The sequence below is a fragment of the Pipistrellus hanaki genome (assembly GCF_964339955.1).
Source record: "Pipistrellus hanaki genome assembly, chromosome: 12".
Taxonomy (NCBI): Eukaryota; Metazoa; Chordata; class Mammalia; order Chiroptera; family Vespertilionidae; genus Pipistrellus; species Pipistrellus hanaki.
Genome location: NC_140514.1, coordinates 28,263,543 through 28,273,367, shown reverse-complemented (window position 1 = coordinate 28,273,367; position 9,825 = coordinate 28,263,543).

The window sequence follows — 9,825 nt, the reverse complement described above, 5'->3', positions numbered from 1 at the left end:
CCCTGAGCCTAGAGAAGCCATCTCTAGGTCATGGGCATTGAGTATCTTTCAGAGAGAAGCTGCAGTTTTATCTGGGGAGTACAGGAAAATACATAAAAAGGAATACTATATAGGAGATTCCATGTATGTTTTCATTGCAGTTGAGACAACAGTCTTAATCATTGTTCCTGCATTCCATAGCCTCAGGGATGACAGGTGCTTGGAAGGGGCACACAAGCAGCTGGAGAGTAGGCTGGAGCATCTGGGAAGTATGTACACAACACTGTGCAAAGTCTCATATGCCCACACTTCAGACAGTTCTGACAGCCACTGGGACAAACTGTTTTGCCATTGTAATTGTACAAAGCCAAAAGCAGTTAGCAATTGTATTTACCATTGTAATTTGTTTTCCAAATTTTATTCTCTCCAGGTTCTCATTTTAATGAGCCAAAGTTGCTCAGTTTAAAAACACAAGGTTTTCTCTGGTTGGTGTGGCTCAGTTGAGGTCAGGGTATATGCTTAGGTTGCGGGTTCAATTCCCGGTCAGGGTGCATATGGGAGGCAATCAATCAATGTTTCCCTCTCACCTCTCTCTCTGTCTTCACCTTCCCCTTTCTCTAAAAATCAATGAAAAATGTCCTCAGGTGAGAATAAAAAGCAACATAAAGATTTTGCATGTAAGCATCTTCAAAAAACATTTTTACCATTTAATAGCATTACCACATTTCTTCCTGAATATATTTTGATTCCTATGTAAGATCTTACTATAGCCAAAATTCAGTTCTCCAATATGTCAGAGTATTCTATTATATTTAGTTCTTGAGACCTCATTGCCTTGATCTGCAAAGAATAGACTGAATTTTGGGAATCATGGCAAATAGAATCACTTATATTTGTTTTCAATTTAACTAAATAATATATGTTACCAAATGAATGAAGTTGAGATGACAATAACTAGATATTTTTTCTGCTTAACTTTCTGAAACCAAGGATTCTATAAGGCAGAGAAAGTTCAGAAATGAAACTCCCATCAAATTTATATATTAATTTTAGGGTTTTTTTTCTACCATTAAATTTCTTGTTCTTTCTGCCACTTTGTAGAAAGAGCTAACCAATGTCATGAATAACTAATCTCAGAGCTAAATAAGGCACTCTTCTCTGTGTGCTCATTGAGACTTGTACATCCTTGCATTGTGGTCATAAATTTGTATTCTTATAATTGTGTGTCTTCCCTCCAGATCAGGGGTTAACATACTATGACCTGCAGGCCAAATCCTACCCATTTCTTTTTTTTTTAAATAAAGTTTTATTGAAACACAGCTTTATGTTCTGTTTATATATTATCTATTGCCTGTTTGTGCTGCAGTGGCAGAGTTGAATAATTGCAATAGAGACTGTAAGGCCAGCAAGGCCCAAAGGTGAGGCCTCAGGGGGAAGTAAATAAGGATGGTGGCTTGACTGTCCTGGGTAAGGTCCCAGGGCTTATTGAATTCTATATTGTTCAGCCTAGAGGGTTAGGGAACAGGTGAGTATTTAGTACAGAAAGCCCAAAAAATTGCACATTTGGCTAGTTTGGATCCTGTGTCATATCTCTTGGGAATCACATTGAGCTAGTGAACAGTGGGATTGGGGATGATACTGACTGAACCAATGGAGCCCGAATATCTGCTTGAGCCAGCAACAGGTAATAAATGACCTACAAATACTGCCTGCCTCAAATTGCAATAATGACAACTTTGTCACATAGGGGGTAGTTAACATAAGAAATTTACTAACTGTGTTAGCCACCAAAGACTTTTAAGAGAATAATAAAATAATGACAGATCCAAGAAATATGTCAATACCAAAAGCAGTTATTAAAGGGGAATAATGTGCTCAGAATACATGTACAAAATGAGTAGATAGTAGGGTCTCTGAGTTTACTGACTGGCAAATACTCAGCTCCCTAACAAAATATTATTTATGTAGCTAAGCATATATACTAGTTACTATATATATATATATATATATGGCAGGATTGCTCATTGATTTGGCTCAGCATAGAATTTAATTCCCTATTGTACATTATTTTAATTTTTAAAAATGAGCTTGAGTTCTAATAGTATGCGTCTTGACCAGGTGTTTGAAGTTTTATAATCAATGACTTGATTATAATCAAATAACCTAAAGCTATTCCCAGGTTGTTTACTGGTTCCTTCTGGTTTATTTTTGGTTCTGTTATTTTTCTCATATCCCACTGTTTGTTATTTGGTGTGTTTTTTTCAACAAAAGAGCGCTGTGTCCATGTATATTCACAGTAGATGAGAAATTTGGAAAGCGTCATTAAATTTTCAGGACACCAGAGTAAGAATCACTGTGCCAAATTAGTCATTTACTGGCAAAACCATTTGCTTTAGATGCTCTTGTTACCACCTCAGGGGTCTATAGAAATCTTCTGAGTCCTTTGTTTTTCTCACTTGTTCCGTTTTTGTTGAAGGATGAGTGCACTAGGTTTGTTTTTATATACAATTTTGCTCAATAAACTCTGAAATTACAATTTGGAAAACATGTAATTATGAAAGCAAGCAAAGCAATAATCATTTTGTATAAAACACTAAAAGCCTGCAACTGTGGCAATTAGTGTGGCACACCGAGCTAAGCTCAAATGTGAGCAGTGTTGATGCCAGAGTGATGCTTCCAGGTGGCTCAAAAGAACCGAAGGTCTTTAATCTCAAATGAGTTGCAAATGTTAAAGGACAGAGAGCCAGCAGGGTCTTTTCAGGGACCTGGCCAACTTAAGTTTCTTCCCTTCTGAAATCCCTTGCTTAGCTTTTTCTTCTATTTGTCTAATCATCAAGAAATGAATGGCTTTCATACTATTTCTACCATGAGCTTGTAAAGCATTGTTCATTTTGATAAATGGCACATACTTTGTTTTGTTCTCATAACAACTCTTTAAAGCGAATCTAAAGATAGTTTTGTTTTCAAATGGCTTCAGTGTTCTGGATAATTGGAGTGATTTGCCTCAAACAGTCTGAAAATATTATTATTGCTGAGTGACATAAACTCAGCTTCTGAATTTTATTTCCTTTTCCTTGGTGCTGGGAACATCTCTTTTACCTGCCCCTGAAGTCCTCAATTTTCTTGTTGTTTTTGTTTTGTTGTTGTTGTTGTTGTTTAGTTTTTTCATCTTCACTCTAAATAGCTACATTGAAAAAAAAAGATGACATATAGGCTACTTTCACAATGTGAGTGGTACAGGTTTTATCTGAACCCTCTCAACTTTGATTTAATTACTTTAAAAAGTCTTTGGAAAATAATTTATCCACACTGTGAGAACCTTTCATCAATGATAGCAGTGGTTAACAATTAAAAATTTTGCTGTTTCATAATACTCTACTGCACCCTATCATGAAGATAGAATAGATGAGGAAACTGAAGGTTAAGTTTGAATTATGTGCTCAAAACTACGTGGCCAGTAGATGCAGAGCTGGGATCCAAACCCAAGCCACCTGCCCTCAGGGCCTAGACATTGAACATAGCTTGACTATAGCTTGGCTCCATTTTGTACATCTAGCTCAGTTTGAATTTCTGTTCAGCTAAGTGGAGATAGACAAGCAGACAGGTGTATGGTGGGGAGTACATGTGGTTCCAGGATGCTTAACAGCCAATGGGTGCAGGAGGAAGGGAGTGTCAGAGAGTTTCTACATGTTCTTGCAAAGCTCTTGTAAACCTCATGGTCAACCTGGAGAAATTGAAAGAGATAACAAAGAGCAGCTCCTTAGCTCTGGCCTTCTTGTTTTTTTATAGTGCTAACTAGAGAATATTGTGCTTTTGAGGGACTAATGTTGGTCTTCCAAGTTCTTTTTCCTCATTTCCACTGAACTGTGACCAATAGACAATGGCCCGTTAGCACCACTGTAAGTGCCTGAAGTTTGCCTTCTGTTTTGACAAGTCTTGGTGGTAGTTGAGTTTTATATACTAGTAAACATATAACCGCCCCCCCCCCTTTTTTTTTTTTGCTTTTTTATTATATTCCCCTTCTATCCCTGTCTTTTCTTGTTACATTGTCATGCAGATGTTATGCTAAACAGTAGCAATGGAATGAAAAGAATCCACAGGGCTTGTGTAGCCACCAAGATAACTCAAGCAGGCCATCCTGCTAAGGACAGTGAACACGATGCAGCCATAGACCAGACAATGACATAAGATTATTCATGCCTAGCAAGGCAATGCCCAGTGATGACAGCTCAGTGATCCCATAAATGGAGAGCAGTGCACAAGTACTTCATGCCTCCTAATTTATTTAGACAGACCTGCTGTAATGCCATTGGGAAAAGTAAACAACAAGTATTGTAGGGCTGTGATAAAGGAATTCCATTCTTAAATAATGTTGCTCCAGATCCTCCTGGTGAAACCAGGATTCTAGTAAAAAGTATTGTTTCTACTTTCTAGGCTTATGCACCTCTTTGTACTATGTCCTTGCAGTAATATTTTTTAATGTGTAGTGGACTTCTCTCGTGTAAAGGTTAAGCTCTCCGACTTCATCATGGGGTTCTGTCCTAACCCTGTAGCAATTCTTTAATTACCAGTTATCAAATGCCTGCCCTGCTATGCACTCGTGTTTACCTGACCACAGGTTTGTAAGATGGAAAAAAAAAATTTGAAGAGGCCAGGAAAATATAAAGCATCGTCAAAATGATCCAGGTTTGATATTTACAAAGAAAAATATCATGGTATGATTGTTCCAAAGAAACACACACTTTTATCCCTGAAAACTACACTAGAATTACCATTGGAATTCTTGCCATTCCAATGAAGCAAGACAAGAAAAATGCCTATAATTTCTTACAGCAGTAGACCTTCATCCCTGGGGAGTTTCATATAAATGATCTTTGATAAGCTCAACCAGAAGTTGTACTTATTTCAAAGAAGTTGTAGCCTGGCTGGCTATGCTCAGTGGTTGAGCCAAGGACCTATGAACCAAAGAGGTCAGTTGGGGCATATACTTGGGTTGCGGGCTTGATCCCCAATGTGGGACATGCTCTCTAATCATTGGTATTTCCATTTCTCTCTCCCTCTCCCTTTCTCTCTGAAATCAACAACAAAAAAAATGCTTTTAATAAAAGAATTCCTAAACTTTGCCTCCTGTTTAAAAGCTACAAATAGGTCTCTTTTGACTATGGCAACTAAAAAGTTTGTTTGACCTATACTCAATTAAAATTGGATCTTTTTTATACCAAAACATTGCTCTGAGATGATTCCTTACACCTGTTTGTTTTGGTGATGGTGTTTTGTATTATATTATTTTGAGGAGATAATTTGGTGTCTTATCTTTCAAACCTCTGAATGTCTAGATTTATTTAGGTATCTGGCCATCTAAAATGGGGCCCTATTCTAGGCAGTATGCATTTGTCACTATAAGTATAGATAGTATAATTAGATTATTTTTGTACAAGTCTATTTATCTGGAAGATTTGTGTCTCTAGTTCTAGAGGATGAAAAGTCCAAGTAGGAAGAAGATCTACCCTTCACAGATAAGTTTCATATTAAATCTTAGCTTTACATTTCTTTTCCTAGTCATTCAATAGGGCCCCTTTTATGTCATTGGGAAACATCAGAGAACGTATATATCTGTTATGTCATAAGCTTTTTACACTTTTGCCCATTTCCTCCTTGTCTCTGTCTCTCTTTTGGGTTTATCACACAAAGAACAAATATAAATTTGAGTATCTGTAATATACCAAGTGCTAGCCCAGTTCTCCAGTGGCATTGCAGCTTTCTCAAACAGCTTTTAGAAAAGGTGCAATAAGTCCTATATTCCCAGATGTGTATTGAAGCCAACTTTACCTCTTTCTCTTCCAGAGGTAATAACTTTGAAGTCTTATTTGAGCATAGAGATAATGGATTTTACTAAGAGAATATGATATTATACAGTGTTTCCCAAAGTGTGGTACGCGTACCCCCAGGGGTACGGGAAGAGTTTGGTGGGGATATGCACTGCACCGTGCTTAGCTGCGTCTAATTCTACGTTCTCGTGGATGTGAGGGGTACTCAGCATTATGAAAATTATAGAAGGGGTACACATATGTCAAAGTTTGGGAAACACTGATAGGAGATGGCTCAATTATTGGTCTTAGAGGATGCTGTCTTTGGGTAGATACATAGCCTCCCAGGTATTCACAGCTAATCAGAAGCTTGAGTTAAAAGAACCTCAGGAGTTTTGCTCTGTTCCACTTTTTACTAAGCAGAAAGCTGAGGCCACAGAGGTTTTGAATTGCCAAATGCCTCACATTAAATTTGTATCAAAACTTGCATCATTTTTCTGACTCAGTCTTATGAGTTTTATTCTACTATATTGAGTATAGAGAGAGCCTAAAGCAAAATGAGCCCAGAGAGGACTGAAAAGCTGAAAATTGGACCCATTCTGGAATTTGCAAGTACTTGACCTGAACAAAAAGAGACCAATGGAAGACTTCATAGCTAATTGCATTTAAAGGTATAAACAGCTTTTACAATAAGAATTGTGATGACCAACATGTAGTATTGGCTGAAGTCATAAAAAGAACAAATATATTAATTTGTTCTGTGAAGATTTGGATAAGGTATAAAAAAATCTCTAATGTTAAATGTAAACGATATATGTGTGGGTGGGTAGAGAGCTAGACCTATGATTTTTTTAATTAAATTTATTAGAGTATCATTGGTGAATAACATTATATAAGTTTCAAGTTTACATTTCTAAGATACATCATCTGTATATTGCATTGTGTGCCTGCCACTCAAAGTCAAATCTTCTTCTGCCACCATATATTTGACCCCCTTTACCCTTTACACTCCCCCAACTCCTCTTCCCTCTAGTAAACACCATATTGTGGTCTGTATCTATGCGTTTTTGTTTGATTGTCTTTCTTGCTTGTTCTTTTTGTTGCTTCCTGTTTCCATGTCTTGGTCACCGTGAATAATGCTGCAATGGATCTATATTTTTAAAAGGTAGTGATTCCTAAAGATAGTTTTAGGAGATTCCCTAGATCCAGGTGTATGTGTGCCTATGTATTGAGTGTTGAGTTGCAAACTTCCTGTCCAAATGGAAGGAGACCATTATATATATATATATATATATATAAAGTGAAAGAAGAGCTGGGCTTAGAGAGAGTTCCACCTGCTCCTGGGAACCCCAAGTTCCTCAGAGCTGAGTGAAAAGAACTGAGCCAGATCATCATTTGCCCAGAATGGGTTTACCTTAGGCCAGAGAACAGCTTTATGAGAGTGTTTCAGCTCTGACATTCCTGGAAGAGCTCTCTGCCTGCATATGAAGAAGTAGCTTGGCAACGTACACGATAGTCAGCGGTCATCGACTCATGCCCTTTCATTTCAACTAAATTGAATAATCAATGCTCAACATAAGGCCTTGCACACAGTGGGCTCTTGACAAATATTTGTTGAATAAATGTCATTCCTTGGACCAGTAGAGTGCTTTAGTTCCCTAAATGAGTTGGTGAAAAGCAATTACAAGTCAGAGTTAATTTTGGCTTCCCTTTCTAGACAATGTATTGGATTTCACCCCATGGGATGGCTGCCAAAGGTACAATTTTCCAGCTCTGCTTGTGCTGGTAGCCTGGGCAGAAGCTGGGTTGGCTGTGGCAGCAGAAACATGAGACATAGACCTGAGGCCAACCTGAGTCAATCAATATCTCCCTGCTCAGCATCTCAGAAATGTTTCCTGAGTTAATCTCTTTGGACAGTAATGAAGGAAGGAAGGACATTTTAAAAGAGTAACATCAATATGAAAGAGATGCCCAAGTGTGCTCTGGATTGAACAAAGTTTATACCAGAACCTTCCAAACAGATTTTTTTTGTTTTGTTTTGTTTTCCTGGCCTTAACTGTAGGGAGTTATAGATTTTGGGATATTGACAAGTCAATCTGCCATTAAATGTGTGGCGTTGAAGAGGAGGAAGTAATTTTCCTGGGTTTACTGACTTTTAGGGACCTGACATATGTTTTTGAGACCCATTTTAAGGAAGAATGGGTCTTTACAGACCAAACAATTTATAATCTCCCCACCCCACCCCTACGAAGTAGGTTTTTATGTTGCTCTCTTCAGCATTTTTATTTCATCTTGAAAATAGTATATAGTGACCCAGTCATAAATTAAAAAAAAAAGATGTCTGAAATTCCACCACCCAATTATAGAAAATATTTTAATTTCTTAGTTTTTCCATATAGTTACTGTTTATAAAAATAAAGTGCTGTACAAGATATAGATAAAATTATGTCTTCCATTTTATGCCAGAACTAGCATGATATATATTTTCCATGTTAAATCATTTTTATCAGTCATCATATCAGTGTCTATGGTGGACTATCTTAAAGAAAGACTATCTTAAGTCTTTCTTTATTGTTTGATAATAAATTATAGTGTCCAGGTTTTTCTACTTTAAAAGAATTGAAATGAGTAATTTATTATATGTAATTTTTTTTCGTCTTTTAAAAGCAGCACAGCATAGTGATGATTCCTTGCTAAAGATAGTTACATTTTAGTGGAAATAGACAAAGATGAAATAAAACAAATGGGTTACAGTTGCTATAGCATCTGAGTACCATGAAAGAATTATAATAGTGAACTCCTATGGGTTATACTGTTCCAAATCTTGAGAATGTGTCCACTTTAACCAGGTATGTGAATGCAGAAGGAATTACAGACATCAGGAAGAGCTTGTATAGGGGAATAGGGATCTGGTAAATGCTGGGAATGGCCAGTCATTAGGAACAACTGGAGGTCAGTGGGAAGATATAACAGTTCCAGGGCTAAGACAGGACTCAGGTGATGAAAGGCCTTGGGTGCCCATTTTAGCAACTCAATATTGTCCTGTATGCAACCATAATATTGTTGAAGGATTTTAAGTAGATGACAGATGCGATATAAATTCTTTTTGTAACCCTTATGGAGGAGGGATTGGAGAATGACAAATTGCTATAGGTAGAGAATTCTACACTTATGATGACTGTTCAGGTAGGAGGTAAAAAAAGCTTCAGGTACATTGAGTTTTATGTACTTGCAGACTCAGGAGAGAAACAAGATTTAAAAGCCGATTGTATACATGACATTTGAAAATATTGAGTGGATGACATCACCAAGGGAGACTGTGTATAATGAGAGAAGGCCAAAACCAGAGGCTTAGAAAAGGCAAGAGGAGGAGGGAAAGGCAGAAGGGAAGAGAGGGTAAAGGCAAAGGGCAATATGCGCAGTGGAAGGAAAATCAAATTAGTTGCAGAATTTAAAGTATTTATTGGTTATCTGCATTTAGATTTTTTAAAAATTGCCTTCTTGAATATTGTTCATCATGTTCTCTCTGGCTTAAAATACACTTATCAATCCATGTGAGTTTTCCACATCATGTAAATATTAGCTCTTTGTAAAAGTTAAATTTGATATTTATTCTCGCTAGTGCATTTTTGTGGCTTTTAACTTTTCAATTATATCTATTAGAGAGTTCAAAAATTTTAAAACAGTTGAATTGCTTTTCCTTTGTGATTTTTTTCTCTTTTTCTTGCAGTCTAGACAGATTAATAAAGATGGATTGAAGGGATGAGGGATAAAGGTGGAGAGTCTACCAATAGTTAGGAAGATATTATGACAAAGGGATAATGTTCTGAGAGCCTGAACATGGAAGGAGAGTAGGGTGAGAAAAGAGAAGATGGATGCAAGTTATTACAGAATTAAAGACTCCACAATCAACTAGGCACTGGTATTTGAAGGCTGAGGTTTTAGACAATGTAGAAAGGGAAGAAAACCAGAATTTTAAGCTTTTAGCATATTTCAGGAAATTTCTAGATAATTCTCTCTGTTCAGTTATTCAAAAATA